Source organism: Dermacentor andersoni, chromosome 8 (genome assembly GCF_023375885.2).
Source record: "Dermacentor andersoni chromosome 8, qqDerAnde1_hic_scaffold, whole genome shotgun sequence".
NCBI classification, from domain to species: domain Eukaryota; kingdom Metazoa; phylum Arthropoda; class Arachnida; order Ixodida; family Ixodidae; genus Dermacentor; species Dermacentor andersoni.
The window spans coordinates 51,915,741-51,939,740 of NC_092821.1; the positions used below are offsets into that span (position 1 = coordinate 51,915,741).

Genomic DNA, 24,000 nt, shown 5'->3' on the forward strand with positions numbered 1-24,000 from the left:
GGAGTCCAAAACAAGGGAAAATTAGCAAGGACAACTGTCGTCATGTTGCTGACAGGACCACTGCGCATGCGCTTTCAACAAGGTGAAATGAGTGAAATGCCTATTTCCCCAAGGTCTGTGCTGCTCTAATTGTAACCTGTTCGTAAACTGCAAATATTCGTCTATTCCAACCACTGTGTATTCTGCGTCCCTCCTGAATCGTAAAAAGAAAAAAAAAAAAAAGACATCGTTAACATAGCGGCAACCACAGATATGGCAGTTGTGGATTTTTGCAAGCGGGCGTACACTGGTCGTGCGTCACAGCCGTGTGAAGAAAACAAAAACAAGAAGAGTGATCGGTATGGTTGCGGATATCCTATCTAACCTTGCTGCTGTATGCATAGGGCTTTCGTTTGTACGCTTTTAAGGTCTATCTCCTGCACGTCTGCATTTCAGACATACTCTTGTCGACAGAGAAAATTCACACAGATATTGCGTCACTAAGTGAATACGGAAAAACAATTTCCTGGTCAATCGATTACAGAATGGCACTTTGTGCCTCTGTAATATGCTTGAAATCAAGCAAATCCTAACAAACATATACAGAAGCAGCACTATAACTGGAACTGCGTGGTGAGAAAGCGTTGCGTAATAGCACGGCGGACAACATACATCATCAACTATAACATTAATTGAACGTCATGAACATACACCAAGGTGCTAGGTTCCTTCTTCTGGACAACAGGCTGAACCTGGCATTTGACGGGAGAGGCGTGGAGGAGAGCACCAAGTTGTGCAGGCCAGTAATGGTTGTGCGTATACAGCTAGAATAAAAATGTAAGCAGTGAACTTTCAGTTCCCTCCCCACTTTGCTCAACTCAATTGGCGAAATGCAGAATGGCACATTTTTGCTTCCGACTAGAATATAACTTACTCTCTACAGCCCTATGCATTAAAGATGTGAAAACGAGCGACCTCTGCGGATAGCATACTAGCATATCGAAAGCGCATACGATAAAGGCAACCAGCAGGAGAGTTTGGATGGTGCAGCCATGCTTAGTGTGTCTTTAAATAAAAAAATATCAGTGCCTTTCCACTCTGTGAAGAAGGATGACCAGCGAAGCTGCGTATGTGGGCCCCTTAATGGTGAGCTGCACCTCCGCCGCGGGTCGGCCCGGCATTTCACTGTCTTCGGGATCGGTCCACGTATGGGGAGTGCTTCAGAGCAAAATGCTTCGCGAAAACGTTTGAACATGTAGATATTTGTCCTTGCTGTCTGCAACCCATGAAAATGATTGGGCGGTGTTTGACATTATCTTCGACATGCTCTTCCCACGATCGTGTGTGCTTACTGTGCTCAGTATTGTCTTCGGCGTTGACTATCCCTCTACAGGCTTGAATGAATGCCTGCGCAAACATTGTAACAATGTAAGAAATGGGAGAGAAGGATTCTTGGCTACCCATTGCCGTGATTCTGGGTGCACACAGGAGTTCGAGTGCCCCAGCGTGGTAAATGGACATAAGGATGAATGTAGTCGCACCATCGCTGAGACTGCGCGCATGGCGCGGGAAGCTTTAGCAGGCCTTCTGCGTCATTGTCAGCAAAATAATATTTATTTTGATACAGTGCTGTTCTTTCTAGCTCCGGTTTATTTCTGTGAAAATCTAAGTGCATCCGCTGGTCCTCGCTCCCTCCTCGGTCGTGATGGAGTAGACCACCTCGCACGTCTGCCAGCGACGGTGGAGTCTGCGGCGGCCGCCTCCAGGAAGCGGATCGGTCAACAGAGCGACAGCTACAGAGAGGACACCCATGTTTACTCTCTAAACAGTGAGGACCTTTCCGATGACGACGTCTAGCTTGTGCAGAGCCGCAGAGCGAAGAGAATGAACACCAGGACGTCTTTATCGTCAAGCACGCAAACAGTAAGACACGCACAGAGGCCAGACGCCAATACCATCATACTTGTGCCCAAGCTTCCCCGCGTCAACATGAGGCTACTTAACAGGCAGTCTGTGCCGATGTCACCGGAAGCCCTGATGCCAATCGAAATATCGGACATTCCAGTGAACACCGTAAAAATGTACTGGCGGTTGATGTCCAACATGCGGCTGCTATGACCACACTACGCAGCGTAACGGGCCTCGATGGCATTCAGGTGCGCTCTTACATCCCTCTGGGATCTGACGTAGTCCCCGGCGTTATCTACGACGTAGACGGCGCCATCCTTAATAACGAGTTGCCGTTCTTATCAAGCCAGCAAATGATGATGTAATTGTTGATGTTACTAGGCTAGGCAGCTCACGCTGCGTGAAGATTGCACTCAAGGGTAAATATATACCCTCGCATGTTAAGATGGAAGACTTCAGACATGCAGTGCGGCCTTTCATTCCTAAAGCTCTTCGATGCTGCAAATGCATGAAACTGGGACATGTGGGCAGTCTCTGCAAAAATCAGGCAGCATGCCCCCGATGCACCGAGCCCCACGCTGCAGATAAATGTGGCGCGACTGCAATGAAGTGTTCGAACTGCGGCGGGTCACTTGAAGCTTCATCGAAGAATTGCCCACATGTTAAGAAGCAAATGGCCATCTTGAAAGAGATGGCGAGAGATCATTCATGTCATCGTGAAGCCGCCGATACAATCAGGAAGCGACGTTGCCGTCATCGACGCTCCTAAAAGAAGGCTGTTGCCCCTGCGACGCGCAAGGCACTTCCTACAACACCACCTCCTCCTCTGCCGCCCAGGCCAGGCACTCTTGAAAGGACCACGAAGAACAAGGCCACTGAAAAGGCCACATCTGCCGAATCTTGGCGGGCCCTATCAAATGACAGCATTCACCAATAGAATCACAGCAAAACTTTTTGTTGGACAACCCCCGACGTCTACTGGCGGTGATTTGTGCGATCAGGACAGGTAGGCGGCTGTAATGCTCCAATAGCTAATTAATACAATCCGCACCATACTGAAGAAGCTACAAACACCAGCAGCTCGAAGTGCTTTGCAAATACTGGATGCACTAAATCCAGTGCTTGCTGGCAGCCTTCACCCGCCCGCCTCCACTTTATATTTCCAGACGTCTGCACTACCCCCAACTGCCGGTGCTGTGGCATTCACCCGGCTACGCTTCCGCATATGCGGTGGGAGTTCCCAGCACAGTACACACAGACTAACACCGCGACGCTCTCGTCGAGGTTGCATGAGGCTCTGCGGAGCTCCGCCCTCGACAACCAAACCTGGGCGACCCAGCACGCCCGTGAGGGGGCGGCGAGGCAAGCCCTCGACGTCCCTTCATGGGAGGCTTAGGCCCGGCCATCATAAAGTGCTGGTTGTACAATAAAAGTTTATTCCTCCTCCTCCTGGCACCGTTTAAGCACCATAGCTCGACCATGGCGCGAGCACCATGGCTCGGACGAAGATAAAGTGATTCTTGTAGAGACCACTGTTCCTTCGCGCTGCAGTATTTTCGGCTTTTTCCCGTGTTTTACTGGGAGACGCCGCTCCCATTGCCACGGAAATGGAAGTGGAGTCGGCAGAATGCCAACGCGACGTGACTACTTCGGCAGGAACCGGTCCGAGGAAGAGAAATTGCCCTCCAAGTCAACCTGACAGCGAGGACACTGTGCGGTACTCCTGCTCAAGCGATGACGGCTCAGATGACGAAGACTTCGAAATAGTGGTACACCGGAAGGCCAAGAGAAGAAATATCAGCGGGTGGTCTTCGTCAAGTAAGTCTACTATCATGCCACAGCGAAGGCCGTCGGCTCTCACAATTCTTTTTGTGAGCACACATCTGCGGACAACCTCAACCGCCTTAATCGACAAGTGATTTCCGTTTCTCTGGAGGCTCTTGTCCCATGAGAAATCAAGCATATCAGAATCAATGATCGAAAGAACGTCCTGGCTATTTATGTCCACAACCGAAGCGCAATCAATGCTTTGATGGCAGTAAAGCTCCTGGGCAGTATTAGTGGCCACTACCTCATTCCGAAGGACAACGAAACCACGGCTGGTGTTGTTTATGATACTGACACATTGATTAGCGACAATGACCTGCCAATTGTAATCAAACCTGCGACAGATGATGTGGCCTTACTGCAAGCTCGGCCCCTTCGGAACTCGACCTGTGTAAGGGTCGTGTTTAAAGGTAACTGCCAACCATCGCATGTAAAGGTCGGCCACTTTCGGCATGTGGTAGGGCCTATCGTACCCAAACCACTTCAGTGCAGAAGGTGCCAAATAATGGGACACGTGAGTGCTCTCTGCCGAAATACAACGATATGTCCAGGATGTTCCGAACCACACGACACTGGCGCATGCCATGCAACAGAGCTGAAGTGCCCGAATCGTCAAGGCTCGCACGCTGCATCCTCAAAAGACTGTCCATGCCTAAACAAAGAGCAGACAATCTTGAGAAAAATGGGCAGAGACGAATCATCACACAGAGATGCTTCTGCTGCGATAAGGCGACATCGCTCCCGCAAACGAAAGTATACGAAATCCTCTTCTGGTTCAAAGGAGATGTCTTGTCTGGCAGCGCCGCCTCCTTTTCCATCTGTCTCTAGTAAGAGCACGAAGGTCAAGGGAAAAAGCGGCCATGTTATTCATGCTTCATCAAGAGAGGTATGACCAGCACTGTCGAAGACATGTCACGCACCATAGCCACAGCACATGACTCGCCACTTAAATTCCAATGTCGCTTCAGTTGACCAAATGCGAGACAAGGATTCACAAATGATTACTATGCTACAGTCACTCACGAATGTCATGCGTTTACTACTGACAAACATGGACACTCCGGCTGCTCGTAGCGCGCTGCAAGTACTGGAGGACGCTCTGACTCCAGTGCTTGAAAGCATCACATAGCACCATGGCCCGCCCCTCGCTGCCCTTCCACAAGGAAGTCAAGAAAGCATCTCTATTGCAGTGGAATGCCGGTGGCTTCAAATCGAGAATTTCAGATTTTAGACACTTTGTCTTCGAAAACCGTTTTCCCAACCTCGTAATTTGCGAACCAAACGTACAGAATATCACACGCATTTCTGGCTATGAGGCATTCATGTGCTCTACCTGTGGCAATGTGAGTAAGGTCATTGTACATATTAGATGTGATCTGACGTACGTGTTCCACCCAGTCCCGCCTCACAACGACAGCCAGTACGTTTGTTTAATTGTAGAAACGAAGAAGCTTACTTTCACACTCGTCGCGGTTTACATTGCTCCTTCAAGTGGCTTCGGCTCTAAATGACTGCACGACGTGCTATGAGCGACACCCGGCCCTACGTTTCTCGCCGGAGATTTTAATACTCACCATCCACTTTGAGGTAGTTTGAAGATGGACTCTAGGGGAAGCAGACTAGCATCCTTTGCCACAAAGCACGACCTTTACTGCCTTAACGAGGGTAGTCCGACATTACTACGGGGGACTATAGTCTGTAATTTCGTGAGCGATTTATTTTGATGAAATTAAAAATGTTGACAGCTGTTCTGTCGCTGGATTCTCCACAATATTTAGAGTTTCCAGTGATCACAGCACGATAGCAATAAGCGATATCAAAACAAAAGATAACTCTGGCAATAAAGCAAACTCTGTAAGCATGCCTAAACAGTCAATATAGAAAAACCCACATACCGCACTTTCTTGAATTAAACAGAAATGCACTTATAACCCACACAGCATTCTGCCACTTATGACTGACGCACAAGGACATCCACAGCTTGCACACAGATATACAATGTCATTTTCATTAGAGAAGCTTATTTAAGGTTTCAGGGAAGATCGCTATACTGCTGCGTTATTCTTCGGCCCAAGCGACTTTTCCGTGCTGAAAAGACGATTATCATACGAGAATTTTGCTGTACAATAGCTTATTAGAACATGCTATCCGATCTCCCATGAAGGTTCACATGTGCAACAAAGCACGGCAGAACAACGTATACGATACGCAGACCTACCTGTTTGCACCACTTCTAACCTGATAGGACGAATCAGACTGTCTGTATGTCACGGCCAGCACCAACAGAGATCGGCAATTGTAGATGGGGATTCAACTCGATAGAGAAGACTGTTCACAGAATCGGCGCCAAATTGATAAACTTTGTGTTATAGGTTAGCACAATTGTTCATCATGTTAGCATCAACCGTCGGTAATGGAGCTGGTGTTGGGGTGTTTTTTGCAGTCCAGTCATATCTTTTATGCTACAACATGCGATATTTTTCGCGTGACGGGCCCTTTGACATGTGTTGCGCCTTAGAGCTCTTTCAGCACATTCTTTTTTTTTTCTTTTTTCCACAGCCTACCGTTTCGTCAACCGCTTATTCAGCGTTTTTGGAAGGGTAGTCATGCGGCAACCATTCTTTTTTGTAAAGCTTGTTTGAAACCAGGCTAGAAGGTTGTTCAGACGCTATTTGTTGGTTTTTTCAGGCACAATTAGCCATCTTATGTTTACAACTGATCGTTCGTGCGTGCCTGATAGGAAGTTGTCTTTTTTTGCGCTGATCAATACAAAAGTGGTACTTATTTACACCGAAATAAATATTTCTTCGGTAAAATATATGCATCTGCACTTAAATATTCCATTTTCAATACTTTCCATTTGTATTCGATTCACGTTCGAAGAACTATATTTGCCCGCCTGTAGTTAACAGTCATATACTTGTGTGAGACCCTAAGCACTAGGCGAGTACAAACCTTTGTGGCGATGAAGGGCGTTTGTTTCAAAAGTGCATAATAAAACTTGCAGGCAAGATTTTAAAAAATGGCGGGCTACCTCACAGTGAATGAAGACTGCGCACTATTCATCCCACGCAGCCTCACCAGGTGGCCACGCCACTCACCAATAGCTTGAAGGCACGAAACAATAGGAACTGTGAAAATAACTTGCAATGAAAGCAGAGGCTACGCAAGCGAATTGAAGTTTATTTATTGCGCTGCATAACTATATCGACGAGTGCTTTACAAAATATGTCTGACATTATTTTAACAACCGGAATTTTATTTGCGCTTAGTGCTTTCATATGAACCAATTTGCCAGCAGCGGCAGGGGTGTTAAAAACATTCGACGGACCAATTAAACAAGCAAGTATAAAGATTACCTTCTTAACCAAAAGATGCAGTCCATTGACCCCTAGGTGAAAGTTGAAAGCCTGTCGTCTGAACTGTCCATGAGCTCCTTTACGGTTTCTATACTCTGACGCTGACACTTTTCGCCGACAAATGAATGCAAACCAATTTTACACACAAAGGCAACACTAAAATCCCTAAGAGCGTAAGGCCAGGTCGCTAGCAGAAGTGTAAGTGTATTTGACTTACCTATGGCGAGAATGCGCAAGTGCCTTTATGGGGCTATCAATATCCCTAGTTTCAAACGTAACCGACGGCTGGTGAGGCGGTAACAATCACATCAGTCACAATCACATCAATTGCTGCACCTTGCAGGTGTAGAAATTGGGTCTTTCCCATTTGGTTTTTAGGTTTGTGCGTGCTAGAATCCATTATGCCTCACAAATAAGCAGCAGCAGCGTTTTCGAAGTTTCGAAGCGGTTATGAATTCTTTGGATGACGTTGTTCGATTATGGCATTTCGATCAATCGTATGGCAATCTTCAGTAAAAAGGTAAATGTTTTCTTTTTGTCCTCTGTCAGTGCAGTAAAAGTAGCCTAACCAATCTCTTAATGTAATAATTCTAATTTTACCAATTTTTATGAGATTTTATTAGATTTATGAGATTTATATGTCATGAAGGATATTTTGATAGAAGATGCTTTTCACGATGCACAACAAACTATATCAACACTTCACCCGGTTCTCGGTGTCATTGTGAACATCCTGTGAAAATACATTGTGATATTTTAACAATCACAAGTCAGAGGCCATCCTCGTTTGAAACGCCCTGAAGTAGGTTTTTGTTGCTAGCTTATTTTCTTTTGCCCCCATGTATGTACTGTTTTACGAATTCATATGGCATTTAGTAATGCGACTGGAACAATATTCGAGGTAAATTCATGACAGCCTCGCATCCAAGTGGTCTGGCATTGCGGCTACGACAGTCACAGGTTACGTGGGCTTGCCAACTTTTTAATGTGATTTGCATTCTCTGTTTACTTCAGCTGTTCTTAGCCTATCTATCTGTCTATCTATCTATCTATCTATCTATCTATCTATCTATCTATCTATCTATCTATCTATCTATCTATCTATCTATCTATCTATCTATCTATCTATCTATCTATCTATCTATCTATCTATCTATCTATCTATCTATCTATCTATCTATCTATCTATCTATCTATCTATCTATTCTCTTACGCCCACCCAGTGACCCAACTTGTCTACCAGCTTGGGCTACTGTGTATGTGTGCCCGTGATGCCGTCATGGTCGTCGCATCCTCGTTATTCCAGCTTCCTCAATCGCGTCTTGTCAAGCCATTGTGGTCATAAAGGGCTTCACGATTCAGTCATCCATTCGTCATTGCCCTCATACGCTCGTCGTCTTTCGATTGTCATCATACCTCTGTCATACCATCGTCATAGCTGTGTAATCGTCAGACAGCCCTCGTCATGTGTTCGTTCTCAGCTTCGTCATCCGGTCGTCATCATATCATCGTCGTCGTACGCTCGTCGTTATCCCAACGTTCTCCCGTCGTCGTCGTCAGGATGTAGTCGTTCTAGCATCGTCGTCATATAAGAATCGTCATCTCATTGTCGTCCTGCCGTTGTCGTCACACCGCCTTTGTCGTTCCATCGACGTCATTCCTTCTTTGCCATTGCATCATCGTCAGTGCGTCGACATTACGCAGTTGTTGTGATGCCGCCATGCACATGGATGACCTCGGAAAATGAGCGCAAATGTAACATGGAGGATACTGAATCACGTCACATATAGCCGAAGCAACGGAAGCCTCAAAGTTACAGCTGCAGATGTTAAAATAACTTGATTTCTGAAACATGGCGTGTGTTAATATTGCTCGAATGCTAATCGCTCACTATGGACAGTTATAGTGAGATGAGTTCTTGCCTAATTTTGTCGCACCTCAGCAGACGCAATTTATTACAGCAGCTAGCCACAAATAATGAGAAGTTGCCGCGGCTCTTAATAGTGACGAATAATGTTATTGTGGTCGATATAATATTACTGGTATCCGCATTATGACTATAAAACAGCGGTGAACTCTGTGAGCAAATAATGAATAATCACGCCCTCTTGCTGTCAGTGTCAAGTAAGCCAATAGAATCTTTATTTAGGTACTACGCCAGCATCATGACCGTGCCGTCAGCACACGACTTACTACGCGCGAGTAAAAAAAGAAGGCCTGACGTCTTTAAACGCCTCCCGGTTGCAATATCCGGAAGCGCATCTCAGTTGCAGAAGCGCTGCTATGTATAGATGACGACTCTAGTTCCCGCTAAAAAGGCGTGAGCCAGGTAATGTTCACCACGGTGCAGACACAGGCATAGTCAGTTGAAAGATTGGGCAGGTTGGTTTTGCACCATGAGGTTAGACATGTGCACAAAGACACACACGCACGAGCGCTACCAACTATCGAGTTTTGTTTACTGGACGTACTTATATATACAGAGGGAAAGAAAATTTGGGAAACAAAACAGGAAACAAAAGCACGAAAAGATCTAGATGCGCGTGCCTGTGCTTTCTAAGACAGAATAATTATTTTTGCATTGAAAGATCGGCGCAATTTTACCTTCAGTGCGGAAGGGGACTATTGGTCGAGAGAGAGAAAGGCAAAGACAGGGAGGTTAACCAGAGACTATCTCCGGTTGGCTACCCTGTACTGGGGGAGGGGCAAAGGGATGCGATAGGTGGGAGAGAGAAAAGGACAAAAAAAAAAGTACATTAAAAATGAAACAAAAAACATACACACTCACACGTACGCACAATACACACGAACGGTTTCTGGGGGCACTGTGTGCAAAGGCGTTCCTAGTGTTGCGCAGTGTCACCGTACAATCCTACGTCACACAGTCTACAGTCACAATTTGTCAGAAAGTCCCATGTCTTTTAAGTACCGCAGCAACGCCTTCATAGCGGATCACGCTGATGTTCGCGTAGGCCAGTTTCCAAGGATGTCGTTTTGTGTTATTGAGCGCTTGTGCACTTTTTCTAGGGAGGCTGAGAGGACTGATCCTGGCGGGTTGAAACGCCGGAACTTACAAAGAAGGTGAGCGATTGTTTCATTGACCCACATAAGTCGCAAAGTGGGCTGTTGGCCATTGCGATAACAAAGGAGTACGCATCTGAAAATGCTACTCCAAGCCATAGACGGACTAGAAGGGTGCAGTTGCGTCGTGGAAGGCCGGGCGGAATACGGAGCTGTAAATTAGGGTCCAGGGTATGAAGAGGTGCACTTGTGAACCCGGATGAATTCCACTGAGCTAATGTTAGGTCACGCGCAAGAGCGGAAAGATTTTTCGCTGCGTCGGCTCTCGAAAGAGGAATGACAACGCAGTTGACGCTTGCTTGTCCATTGACACTTACAGAGTGACCCTTCATCGCCTTCCGAGTGAATGTAACAAGGCAGCATCTCTGAAGACAGCTCTAAGTTCTGTTTTCGCAAGTACAGTGCTCATAACGTAGCTGCCTTTTGTAGCCTTGCTCGTACCTGCAGTCGTGTTACAGCAGACGCCCAAATGCAGATGTAGTCGGCATAGATTGATACTTGAACTGTGCTTGACAAGCATCTGACTAGGCCAACGAGCACTAGGTTGAATAGCGTCGGGTTCAACACTCCGCCTTGCAGTACTTCACGGAATGTGTGGTGTTGAGTCGTGGCGACATCCTCAGTCATCACGAAGAAATCCCTCTCGGCCAAATAACTGCACAGCCACTGAAAAGTGAGGCCACCGATTCTGGCTTCAATCAGAGCCTGTATAATGGCATAATGTGCTACATTATCATAGGCGCTTTTCATGTCAACGAATAATGACGCAGTGAGTCGTTTCAGACGTTTTTGATGTTGAAGAAACGTCATCAAATCGATGACATTCTCAATGGATGAGCGCCCACTCCGGAAGCCAGCCATAGCATCTGGGTACACGTTGTAAATTTACAAGCAAAATTCATTGCTTGAGAGTTAACGGTTGCTTTAATGAAGATGACAGCCAACAAATTGTGCGAATCCAGCTACACGTGACACCTGGGATCACAGTTTATATAAAAAAATAGATATACTGTTGGCAGCAGTCAGCAACAACTGTGCTCCCTCCGCTGAATACACCCGTAAGGCTCAGCGTCCCTCATCAGCGTGCTTGTATGTAAGCCATTAGCAGCTGGAAACAGGTAAACATCGACCGTTGAGCCCTTGGGTTACACGGAAGCCATAAGAAGCTACAACAAATAAATAAAGCGAGAGAAGAAATAAATATTAAATTGAGGTTCTTATAACAGGCCCGCTGCAAACTAGGTTATGATGGACGCCTTAGTGAAGGGCTCCGGATTCCTTCTGATCACCTGGATTTTCTTTTTTGCGCCTGCGTCCACAGCACGATAAACGAGTTTTTGCATTCAGCCCTTATTAGAACAACGCCGCCACCTCCATCTTCGAGCCCGCGACCTCAGCCTCCGCAGCCAAAACGTTATAACCACTAATGTACCCCGGCGCGTAAGGAACGCGAACGTCTGCTGGCGTGTATTCATGTGGACCTTATTGTACGCTTGGTGTGGAGAATTATTTTGAACGTTGAACACAGAAAACATAATTGAGCAGAATTCTACAATTATTCATCATGTTGTAAAATGAAAAGAAAAGCATAGTAAAGCATGCTGCCTGGCTAGTTGGTATACATGGCAACTGGTGTGAAATAGACGCGCAACGAACACGTAAGAAAAACGCCATTTTCTGTCTCTTCTTCCTACCGTGGTTTTGGCGCGTCTATATCACATTAACAAAACCAAAGCAGTGGCTCCTCTACACGTCAATCAGTGTATTGAAATCTGGAAAAAAAGTTGTATTGAGTTCTATGCAGTGGCATTGTAGCATTCCTGCCGCCCTTGCTTTACCAGAATGGTTCAGTACTTTTTGCCCTACTTCAACAAGTTATTGGTTTTCTTGTGCCGTAAATCTCCTTGCCTTCTTAAGGCAGTTCTCAATACGCAATGCTGAATTGCTCCTAAGCAAATAGATTACAATGATGGACAAAATTTAGCAGCGTTGCGCACTGTATCACCGCGTTCTGGTCCATTTCGGAGAGACTAGAGAAGAGCCTACTCTAACGTACGTCACCGTTTTAACCTGAATATATGAACATTCGTTGATCTTACGCATCCTGCAGAAATATGTAACCCGATTCACTAAGTTGTAGAGGCGCTCCACATATGTTTACCCATAGCTGCTGCACACGCTTGAATACGGACAGCCTTAACAGCCGGCTATACGTTTAATGACCGGCTCGCTCGCACATAGTTTTATTTCGTTTCCGTATATTAAGAACTCAGAAATTTTTAAGATAGTACAATTTTAACAGTGTTATATTCCAATAACAGTATTAACTTTAAAAATGTAGAAATCTTATGTACTGTTCGATAACCTTTTACGGAAGAATAAGAGTTCGTAATCGGGCGTGAGTCTCTTCCAAATGTGCAGAGTGCGTTAGTCTGTTGGCTAACTAGTTAGAGAGCGCGCCAATTCCAATAAAAGAATATGCTAAGTAAATAACGAGGGTTCGAAGCACAAGTGGAAGTCACACCGATCTCAACACTGGCAGCATCACGCGTTAAACAAGAAATCATAAAATTCGTGTGTCCTGTGTGTGCTATACGTGTGGCCGGAGCTTGTAGTATGCAAAAGCAACAGCTTAGAGACCGCGCAACAATATATAGATTGGAAAATGATAAGCATAAGCCACAAGGAGGCGACAGCTTGAATTAAAGAACAAATTTGGGTAGCTGAAAGTGTATATCAGTGGATATTGCAGTCGAGATCAAGTAAACGTCGATTTGACCACACAATGGGATGCTTAAGCATATACAGTCGCTGGTCTATCAAATAAACAGAATGTGCACGAGCTGTATAGGAGCAGCGGATTGGATATTCCGATTAGAGTAAATAAATTTGCAATAGTGTGCACGAGCTGATCATTATAACAGTGTAGTCGAACTGTTTGATTTCTTTTAATGCATAAATAAAGCGGGCACACAAACATTACAAATACCCTAAACAAACTAGGCAGTCAGAAATCAAAGCTTGTGAAAGGTATCTCTTGATCTCTCTGATATAACAGTGCACTTCCTGTTCCCTTCGAATTTCGTTTCCTCCCGGAATGCCTTATCTTGCCCCGCCAAGGGCGCGGCTCCTGGGGCAAATGTGAAACCACCCACTGCGCCGCGAAAGGCCCGGTCGGACGACCACGCTGTCGCCGGCGTTCTCAATCGCCGATCCAGATGCCCGTTTTCTCTTTCCTCCAAACCGTTCATTTGTGACCTAGCGGCTGGCTCTGAACTTTCTTCGGTATTTGTACTTTGTACACGCCCACAATATTTAAAGAGGTCGTCCAAAAGCCAGATGGCTTTTTTTTTTGTTACCTTGTGTGAGTATTTAGTTTATCCTATGTCGTAACTTTGTGGACGGACCACTGTCATCGGTTTCAAACTCCTCGAAAACAGCCTGCAATTTTTTGCGTCTTTCGAAGCCCCTTGAACGTCATTCGTTCCGGACAATGAGAATCGTGATTGGGCTTCTTGGTGCGCTCAGATTCGGCTGTTACGACTCAGGGTTCCCTGAAATAAGTTCGCGCCCGAGCCACCAGGAGACAAGGTTGCAATGAGGGTGGTTTCTAGAAAACTAATGCTGAAGGAATTCATCCCGTATCAAAACGTAAATGAACCGAATGGTTAACAACCGAAAGGTTTACGAATCTCCTCCTTCTTCGCGTCATATCATCGGTGCGTATAATGTAGCTACATGCGCTATACACAATATGGCAAGCAACTTATCAGCACTAAAATACAGCAACAGCCCACTTATTTATTTATTTATTTATTTATTTATTTATTTATTTATTTATTCAATACCCTACGGCCTATAGTGGCATATATGCAGGAGGAGCCTAGATATAGGAAATATCCAAAAGGATGTGCAGAAAAATGAAATAGTGCAATCGGCCAGTCATATAGTAAAGAAGAGTAAATAAAAACGTAAAACGTTGCTCGTTCTACATACACAATATGAACATTCACGACAACTTAAAAATAATTGCGATGGAGACGCAGGACCTATACAGGAAAGTAATAAGAGGTGTTTCTATTTAGAGAATGAGAATATATACGTAAATTTAGGCACATACTTAGGAACAAACGCAAAATGCCGTTTGAATTGCTCTGCGCAGCAGAGTCGGAAGCGAAAGGGCAAAAAGAGAAACGTCCCTGTTGAGAGGGCGATAACACCGAGCGCGATGCTGTTGCTCCCCATCTCGGAAGGTCTTATTACGGCTGAGGCTGTGGCGGCGCGAGGGCGAGTTATACGCGCGCATTGCTATCCGGCTACGCGAGACGACGGGAGGCTCGGGCGGCGCGCCTTTTGGCTGAGGCTTCGTTGAATGAGAGCCGCGGGAAAGACGACGAGGCCCAAAAGAGAAGCCACCGTCGCCATCGTCCCCACGCTCTCTCTCCCCCTCATCGCTCTCGACGCACCGCGCAAGCAGTCCACCGCCGTGCTCGGAATAGCCCTTAACGCCGCAAGAACACACGCCCACCCTCTCTCCGCGTCTGGACTAGAGTGCCGACCGGACTCAAACCGGTGCGCGAGCCTCCCCTCCGCTGCCGGTGCATTCCTTCTTCCATCTCGGAGAGTGAACGCCTCGCGACATGGGGGGAGGGGGGCACTGACGAAGTGCTAACAGTGCGGAGATGGGACGGCGGGCCAAACGGGAGGCACTGTCGTAGTCGTTTCCTCGTTCCCGCACTTTGATCTCGCAACGTTTGATAACTGTGCGCTAGAGTAGCAGATGCAATAAGCCTCAACATTTTGATGCGAAAGCGTCCAATAGCCCGCGGAACGAAATAGCCTCGCGTCTGTCGTCTGTAGCAGCGACACGGCACCTAACCTCCCATTGTCATTTGCTGCGACGCCACGTCACGAGCGCGCCTCGACGGAGCAGCACGGGCGAAAGGGAACACGTGCTGCTGTGCTAGCACGTCAGGTGCTGCGTGAGGGGAGAGGGCATTGCCGCGATGCCACGTCACCCTCTGTCCCGCTTTTAAAAGCCTGCGTTATCCGCGCGTTCCTCGTGCGCGCAAGCTCTCGCCTGAGTTCTAACTGCGCCTCGGTAAGGACTAATCAAAACGCGCCAAGCGTCTCAACGCGCTCGCTTGCCTCTCACAAAACAAAAATGGCTGCGGCTTAGCTCAGCTAACCCTGGATATACAAAGCGAAAGCTTGGTGCAGCCTGGTTAAGTCCTGGTTTCACTTGGTTCACCTTTGATTTAGCTATAATTATTATACTTAGCTATACAGTCATCGTTAAGACACGTATGACGGCTGCGCCTAGCTCGGTGGCTAGACATGACTGTTATTAGACTTGGATAGACACGCATCGTTCAGCGGTATAGCGACGCCTGTTGTGCCGCAGGGAAAGCGCAAATGCTAGAGATGCAAAGAGACACCGCGAACACGCGCAGCGTGGAAGCAAAGACGGACAGGGTGCGAATGCGGTCGCTACCCCGATCTGTGCATGTACATCGATCTGTACATCGATCTGTGCGATGACGTTTGCATTCCAGAGCCTGTCCAGTGAAGCAGCTCGCTGGGCGATATCCGCGGAGTGGTCAGACGCGGCTTGGCGACGACGGCTCAAAGTCTCCCGCTCCCGCGTAACGCTCACAGACGGCCCAGCTTCGCTCTAATCCATGGCCAAGCCATAGAATAAAGAACCAACATTAGAGAAGGGAAACTGTACCTTCCACAGTGGTTCGAAAATTAGAAGCGGCAGCGCATGGAACTTAGCGGGGGGCCGGACAGATGGCGCTGCTTAAATAGGAAGCGGAAATGCCTTTTTTTTTAGTGAAATATCTAATATGGCCGCTTTATTCCGGTCACGGAGGAAGGAAACTAAGGAGAGGCCCTGACGTCACTCTTTGTGAAGCTAAAGTGAAGCCGGAACTTGGCGTTGCTCATGGCGTTGGTCCGCCTATCGGGCCAGCTCTCCTCTCTTGTTTATATTTATCGCGAAACCACACCGCGCTGGGCGCAACCGTGCTGCTTGGACCCGCGCGCTCCGCAGCAATACTAAGCAATCGTTAGCACGTTAGCATGATTTCGCAAAAAAGGGAAAAATTTCCCGCGGATATTCCTTCGTCGGTAGCCATTGCCGTGGCGCGGTACATTGCGTACAGCTTTGCATGCGCGTTCATTTCACGAATTTTAGTTCCTCCTGTCCCACCTGGCCACAGCAACATCCGGGAGAGCACGGCCCAGATAACGCAGCGCAACAAAACTCGAAGGCCAACGCAAACCTGCCCGCACGGCGCCTTTGCCATGGTACGAAACCTACGGAGCAACACGTATGAGCGCGCAGAACCAAAACAAAGCCGCCATTGTGGCCCGAAAGGCGTGGCCCGAAAGGCGTGGCCGCTGCGGCAAAGAAATAAAAAATCAGCAAGAAAAGAGAACGTACTACGTCACTTCCTCCACACTTTTCTTCTAGCGCGCGGAGGGGGTAGGGCCTCTCCTGACTTTCCTTCCTCCATGATTCCGGCGGCGTACGCTGGGTAGGCGCCGGTCTCGCCTTGCTGGCTTTGCGGCATGCCTCAGCTGCCGCGTTTTAATTGCCAGGAGACTAAAGAGCCTCTACTGACGCCCATACAAACAAGCCACAAGTGAGTGAACAGGAAGTGCGACTTTATTGGCAGAAGGAAAGCAGTGCGCCTTCTCGTACAAGAGCAGAAATAAAATTTGCATTTCGAGATACGCTGAAGCCGTTAACGTGAGCTCGTAAACTGCTCACTTTCGTCGTCGCACATGGCGATCTGGTAACGGGCGACAATCAGTAGCGCAAGCAAATTGGGCAGTGCACCACCTGTTTGCATCGACAGTCGCCGTAACTTGCATTGCGAAGCAATCGGGTGACGCAAGGCATCTGCTGCAGCAGCCAACACAGCGACATGGACTAGTCGGCATTTTAGCGTTACCTCCTTTCCAACCTGCGCGTTTCTTTTTGTTCTTTCGGGGGCCGCTAATGTGTAACTCATACTTGGTGCCCCACGTTCTCCATATGGGCCACATCACGGCCGATGAAGGCCCACAAGCATAATTTGCCCGCGGCTGCAGCAGGAAAGGTCAAATAGGGAGAGCACCAATTACGGTGCATGTAAATTGGGAGTCTTTGTCGCTGTGTGGACTGCAGGAGCAGTCTCGGGAGACTGTCGGCCATGCAGCTGACCAGGTCGCCACATCGAAGAAACATAACACAGCGACCATTATCAAATCAGACTGCTTTCAATCACCGCATCAGGTTCAGACAATACACTGTACATTGGCTAAGATCCACATGACAACAGGGGCATTCACGCACTACAGGTCGCTTACAGCACATTCACCTATCCGACTTCAGGCACAGTGCTTGCCTACGTCGCACATGGCGGTCTGGCAACGAGTGACAACCAGCAGCGCAAGCAGATTGGACAGTGCCCCACCTGTTTGCACTGACAGTCGCCGTAACTTGCACTGCGAATCAATCGGGTGACGCAGGCACCTGCTGCCATAGCCAACACAGCGACATGAACTACCCGGCATTCTAGCGTTACCTCCTTTCCTACCTGCGCGTTTCTTTTTGTTCTTTCGGTGGCCGCTAATGTTTCGCTCACACTTGGTGCCCCACCTGCTCTCACTATGGACATGGTCTGTTTTGTGGGAATCGCCATTTTGCAGGCCTTTCCACCCATGTGGATATCATACACTTCAAACCATGTAATCATGTATGATAGTCTCCGTTCACGCCAAATCGCAGCCAAAGAAGGCCACAAGCACACATTACCCACGGCTGCAGCAGGAAAGAACGAACAGGGAGCACCAATCACAGTACATGTAAACAGGGAGTTTGTGTCGCTGTGCGGACTGCAGGAACAGGTGCTTACCTCGAGAGGCCGTTGGCTAATGCAACTGACCAGGCCGCCACATCCGAGAAATGTTACACGGCAACCATGACCGAGTGGGACAACATTGAAACAAGACTCTACAATCAAATCACTTCAGCATACTCTAACATAACGCTCAGTCCATACATTGGCACTGTACATTGGCTACCATCCACATGACAAAAGTGAGTATACACCCACATGGGTGGCTTGCGACACATTCAACCGTCCGACTGTAGGCATAGTGCTTGCCTTCGTCGCACATGGTAGTCTGGTAACAAGCAACAACCAGCAGCGCAAGCAGATTGGACAGCTTGTCCCACGTGTTTGCACCGACAGTAGCCGTTGAAGATGAGCAACTTGCATTGCGAAGCAATCGGGTTACGCAAGCATTTGCTGCCGCAGCCAACACAGCGACATGGAGTGCCCGGCATTTTAGCGTTACCGCCTTTCCAACCTGCATGTTTCTTTTTATTCTTTCGCATGCCACTAATGTGTAACTCACACTTGGTGCCCCACATTCTCTAAATATGGGCATGGTAGGTTTTGTGGACGTCACCATATTGCAGCCACTTTTGCAGGCCTTTCCACACATGTGGATATCAACTTCATACACTTAGAACCATGTAATCATGTATGAGATCTCCGTTGACGCCAAATTATGGAAGGCCACAAGCACACGGCAGCAGCAGGAAAGGACGGAGCGGGGAGCACCAACCCCGGTGCGTATAAATTCGCAGTCTATGTCACTGTGCGGACTGTAGGAGCAGGTGCTTGCCTTGAGAGACTGTTTCCCAATGCAACTGACCAGTCTCCCACATATGAGAAACGTAACACGGTGACAAGTACCAAGTCGGACAGCAGCGAAACCAGATTCTGCAATCAATCACTTCAATGTAGCTTGCACAAAAACACAGGCTGTCGAGCAAGAATAGCAATCCTGAATGAGACTATGAATTCAATATGGAAATGAGAAAGCTTGCATTCAAGAAAGAAGCCACTCTACCTTGCAAGCACTGAAAGCCAAAAAACATTAAGAAAAGTTAAATGCTACATAGCACACAGTGTAAAGGTTAATGTAAGACACACGCCAATGCCGCATCAACTATTTCAGGAGAGGAATTGCTCATGGCAACATACACTAGAAAATACTGCTACACATATGCTTGCTTCTAGACAGTGACAGGTATTAAATATGAGCAAAGAATCGGTTGACTTTTAATGTTTGCATGAGGAAGAGGAAGGATCTCTAACAAAAATGTGGAATGAAAAACTTGCATTCATTGAAACAAAATTATACTTGGCACGAATTGGCAAGGCCAGGAAGCTCACTAAGGAAAGGCAGCTGACGGAACACTCGTGGCCAGCGTCGTCTGTGCTTGTTCAGAGGTTGCAGGTACATCTGAACACGCAGAATTTTTTTTTTTTTTTGAGGTACCTGGACGACTCGGCCAATATCCGTGCTGGTGGAATGATGGCGGAGGCTCTTTTCACTCTTGAAACAGTCGTCCGTAGACATGATATCTCATCCAAATAATTCTGAAATGGCTTCTTTGTTCGTGGTCTTGCGAATTCGGCTCCAGCCCCTTCCTGTTGGTGTAGATGGGGGCTCCCTTGATGACCAAGATGTACTTGGCACAGACTGTTGGGGCAGAACAGTGGCACATGAGATACAGCAGAGATTATCCAAACTCATGTAGTGTTTTCTTTTATGTTTGAACCAATTATGCTGAACTGTAAACATAAACTAACGTTCATATCATCTGCTACAAACAAATGGCATGTGTCTCAAGTCTAGCAAGCCAATACAGCATATATCAAGCATACTTATTTCTGAGCCAGGTGTTGTTTACCTTGTAGTAGCAGCCAAAGTCCACACAATGACCTTGTTGTAGCAGGCAGCAGCTTCTGTTTAGTGCATGGAGTGTGTTACTTTATACTGGTGCCGTCCTCATTACTGCATGTCTGGAACATAAATTTTGACTGCATCAGAAATTGAATAAGCGCAATTTTGCGATATAAAATGCGAAAAGGTGCGACATATACATTGTAATGGTTTGTGACTACAGAGCACATACAAATGTACACTGTTTGTTCTAGGGTGCTTCAGCAGCATGGTAAATAAACATCTTGAAGGGGCAGCGCAAAAAGACGATGACAGAAGGCAGGAACACACAGGACAGCGCTGATTCGAGTTGGTACTGGTTGAACATCTTGAAGGGGCAGCGCAAAAAGACGATGACAGACGGCAGGAACACACAGGACAGCGCTGACTCGCCCAAATGTCGATCCTTCTATGGTAAATAAATATTGTTACTTTCTGTAAAATTGATGTCTGCATAACTATAATGCATGTGAACAGCTTAAGTATTATTAAGATCACAAATGAGAACATTTGTCTGCTCGTTTATACACTAGAAGAGATCACACAGCTGGTTTCACAAGCAAATAAATGAACGACATGAAGCTATTAGAAATGATACATTCTTTTTGTGCATGAACGTGATGTACCACTTCATTACTGCAAAATCCTGAGGTAACCCAAACTGAACAGCAAGAACATTTGGAACCAACAGGTAAGAAATATGGATGAATTATCATGCGTACAACTGTTTAATACATTAAATTCAGTACATTAGCTTCAGCTTATCAGAGGGTTATTCGGTTCTGTGAACGAAAGAAGTTGCCGGCGGACTCGAAAAAAAAATATAACGATAAGGCTACTCAGTCACCCATGGCTACGGCTACGAGATGAAAAATGTGACGGCGTTCCGATATAGCTTTCTCTTTCATGAATGTGTGTATAATGATGGCCTCGCAACTGAAAGTTTATTTCGGAAACAGCAACGGAGGGTCCTGACTGCCCATATGTAATGCAGCATCTAGTTCGTTAACTTGCCTCCGCCTGTAAGTTAACGAGACGAATATATTACATAACGATTGAAGCACCGACGTTAAATGACTCACCGGTATTGCCGTCCCCAGTCGCAGCAGGATTCGGCTCCCATTTCGATGCAGGCATGTTCAACATGGCTCACGACTGAAACCTAGCTTTCGGGCTAACACCCCAAGTTAAATAACGCGAGCGATCGAAGCGCAATAAACTGGTGTTAGCACAACATAACCAACCGATGTACGAACCAAAGAATCCGTACCTGCACTACACGCGAACATACCGGTAAAATTTTTAAATCAAGGCCAGAGGTCACGTGGGAGGTCCATGAAGCTGAGCGCTATTATGCGTTTAAAATGGCAAAAAACAACAAAGTTGGTAATAAAGAATACAATGTAAATTAAGAATTATAATTTTGTACTCTTTGTCATGTAATACAAACGCTTCGGTTATTGTTAAAGAAAGATTGTAGGTTAAAATTGCGCTTACTACGGCGCCTCTAGCGGGAGATAATGCGCTCAATGGGGAACCTTTTTAATTGGTACACTATGCCTGTTTCTTTAGCAGCGCCGCGCGGGCGATTTTTTCGCCCTCTGTGGCCATTTGTTGAACTTGAGAGTGTTCGGGGCCTGGCCAAGCTCGCACTGACTAGGCGATCGCCGGCAGGCGATCGCGCCAAGCCGGCGGTGGCAGCGGAGCTCGGCGCGTTGCCAAGGCTACGGCGCAGCTGCCGTCAAATAAAGGTCAAATTACTGGCGACGGCGAAACTCGGCTCGACAAGGTTAGTAAAGCTTTCGCTTTAAAACTACGCCTGTGAGGGGTTCATAACTAGAAGGACCGCTCAGCGGCGCGTTCAACTCGACATAAGTACTTTAGCGTTCACAACTTATAAGAAGTGCTTAGGTGCCCTCGAATTTTCGATATGCGTTTCAACGCTGTAAACGGTGCTTTCTTTTAACAATCTGTGTTCCGTCTGCATTCCTCACCTTTCAGCACCCTGCAAAGCATTAATTGGTCTTCTTAAATTCTGCGTTTCCTTGTACTACGCTACCTCTATTTCACTGGAGGCGTGGATAATGTCTACTAGCACTCACAGGTACCTACTCACGCTCATACTCTCGCATGCTCACATCATATAGGTACCCGCGTTCACGGTCACATCTGCTCGCACAAACCAACACCCACGAACAGGTATGCATTGACACTCTCGTTTTGACGAGGGGCTGGCCGCTCGAGGCACCTTGCGTGTATTCGCGGGCTTCTTTCATGCTCGGAAAAACAGTTTCATATACAATCACGTATTGAGCAACAGAAAGCTATATCGGAGGTTTTTCATGTCACCCTACAAGTTTCTCATTGACGCATTTAATGTAATTGTAATGTTTGAGAAGTTGGTTAATTAAGACTGATTATCTAATTAAGCGGAATGAAAAATACAATTTGAATATCTGCTAGCGACGGCAAACAACATTACATTGGTTCTGTACCGCTACGGGGCATTCGCATATTTTCAAACTCTGGCTAAAGTTAGCTGCGGCTGCCTGTATATATGCCCAATAACATATTCATAATAAACATACATTCCACTCATTCATAAAAAGATCTTAGAGTATCAAAAAAAAGTATGACCTTTTACGTGCTCATACCACAATATTGTAATGAGGCATGCGCGCGAGTGTTATTTTGCCCCCATCAATATGTAGCAGCGGTGCTCAGCATCGAACCCACGACCTAGAGCTCGGTAGCGCAACGCTACAGCTACTAATCTATGGCGCCGGATTTAGCGCGTTCAAAAAGAGAGTGATTTCTTTGAATAAATAATGACAACCTTTGCATTATTTCTTTTTGTTTTGATAACATGTGGAAGACAGTGGAACCAAAAGTATATTAAAATGTACTACATTATATCTAAGCAGTGTCTTTGTAGGTTGCACACGAACAGCTTCGTTGTCGTACGCACAAAGTTATTTTGACGCGCAAGCGTAACTGGGTAGCTCGTGAAATGGACGGTGTCTGTCTGAAGCCGCGAAGTAAGCGAATGAGGAAGGCGCCTGTAGGAGAAGAGAATTGCGCGCCGGGGCGAGTACGAATTGAGCGCGCAGCAAAGTAACCCCATGGCCTAGATGAATGTGTAGGTAACGTTGAGCGAAGTAGCGATGGAGAAACGAGGCGAAGAGTCGCGGAGGAGGAAGGTAGGAGGAGGCGAGCTGGGTTGATCTCTGCCAGTTGCTACAGGTTGTTCTTGCGATGTATACGTACCGGGTTCGTCTGTGATGACATCGTCCTCCCGCGCCGTACGATGTGTGTGCGACTGAAAGCGTGCGACGGTGAACCGTACTTCATTAAAACTTCTTTCTGGGCGAGTTGGTGCATACTTGACATAAAAATTGCAACAGCGCAAACACATGCAACCAGCGCTTTTGTCTCGTCCTTGATACTTTGTGGTTGCATGTGCTTGCGCTGTTACAATTTTCATGTCAAGACGGTGAACCGGCGACGGCGGCTCAATCTCGCGTGCGCGAGAGGAGTGTTACGTTTCTCCTCCGACGCGCGGTATAGCCGGCGCGGATGCAACAGACGCCGGGGCTTCGTTCAAAGCGGCGGACATTTTGGCCAGTTCAGCGCTGCCGCAACGCCTCCCGCCAAGCGCGTCCAGGCATGTTTTAATGCCACGTGTCTTCGTGTGTGTGTGTGAGTGTGTGTGCATGTTGGTGCCCACGCTTGTCAAAGCGCGGCAGCCGGGGAGAGGAGCTCCCCAACGGTGAAGCGAAGAGGTCTGACCGGCGCCGGTCCGGCGGATACGTCACTTCTTGTCACAACGTGTCCGGGCGCCGCCGTCGCGTGCGCCTCATCCCGAGCCGTTCCTTCTTGCCCTCGACTCCGAGAGTATAAAAGCAGCTGCCCCCGGACGCCAAGAGAGAGGCTTCGATTTCTTCCGTCGAGTAACGTGGTCTCCCGTCTCTCCACTTCGGTCGACCTGACCGGCCGCTCTTTTGCGATGCTAGAATAAACAAGTTGTTCTGTTAGCAGTCGACTCATCCTTTGC

General features: G+C 47.2%; 1 long non-coding RNA gene across 1 annotated transcript in view; it reads left to right on the plus strand.

The window, feature by feature from the left end:
* LOC129383555 (uncharacterized) overlaps positions 1-20,389 on the plus strand; it is a 58,002-nt gene extending 37,613 nt beyond the window's left edge. The window contains exons 2-3 of the long non-coding RNA XR_011895977.1: positions 10,101-10,154; positions 20,162-20,389. This is a non-coding gene — a long non-coding RNA (uncharacterized lncRNA). The remainder of the gene's footprint in view (positions 1-10,100; positions 10,155-20,161) is intronic.
* The last annotated feature ends 3,611 nt before the right edge of the window (positions 20,390-24,000 follow it).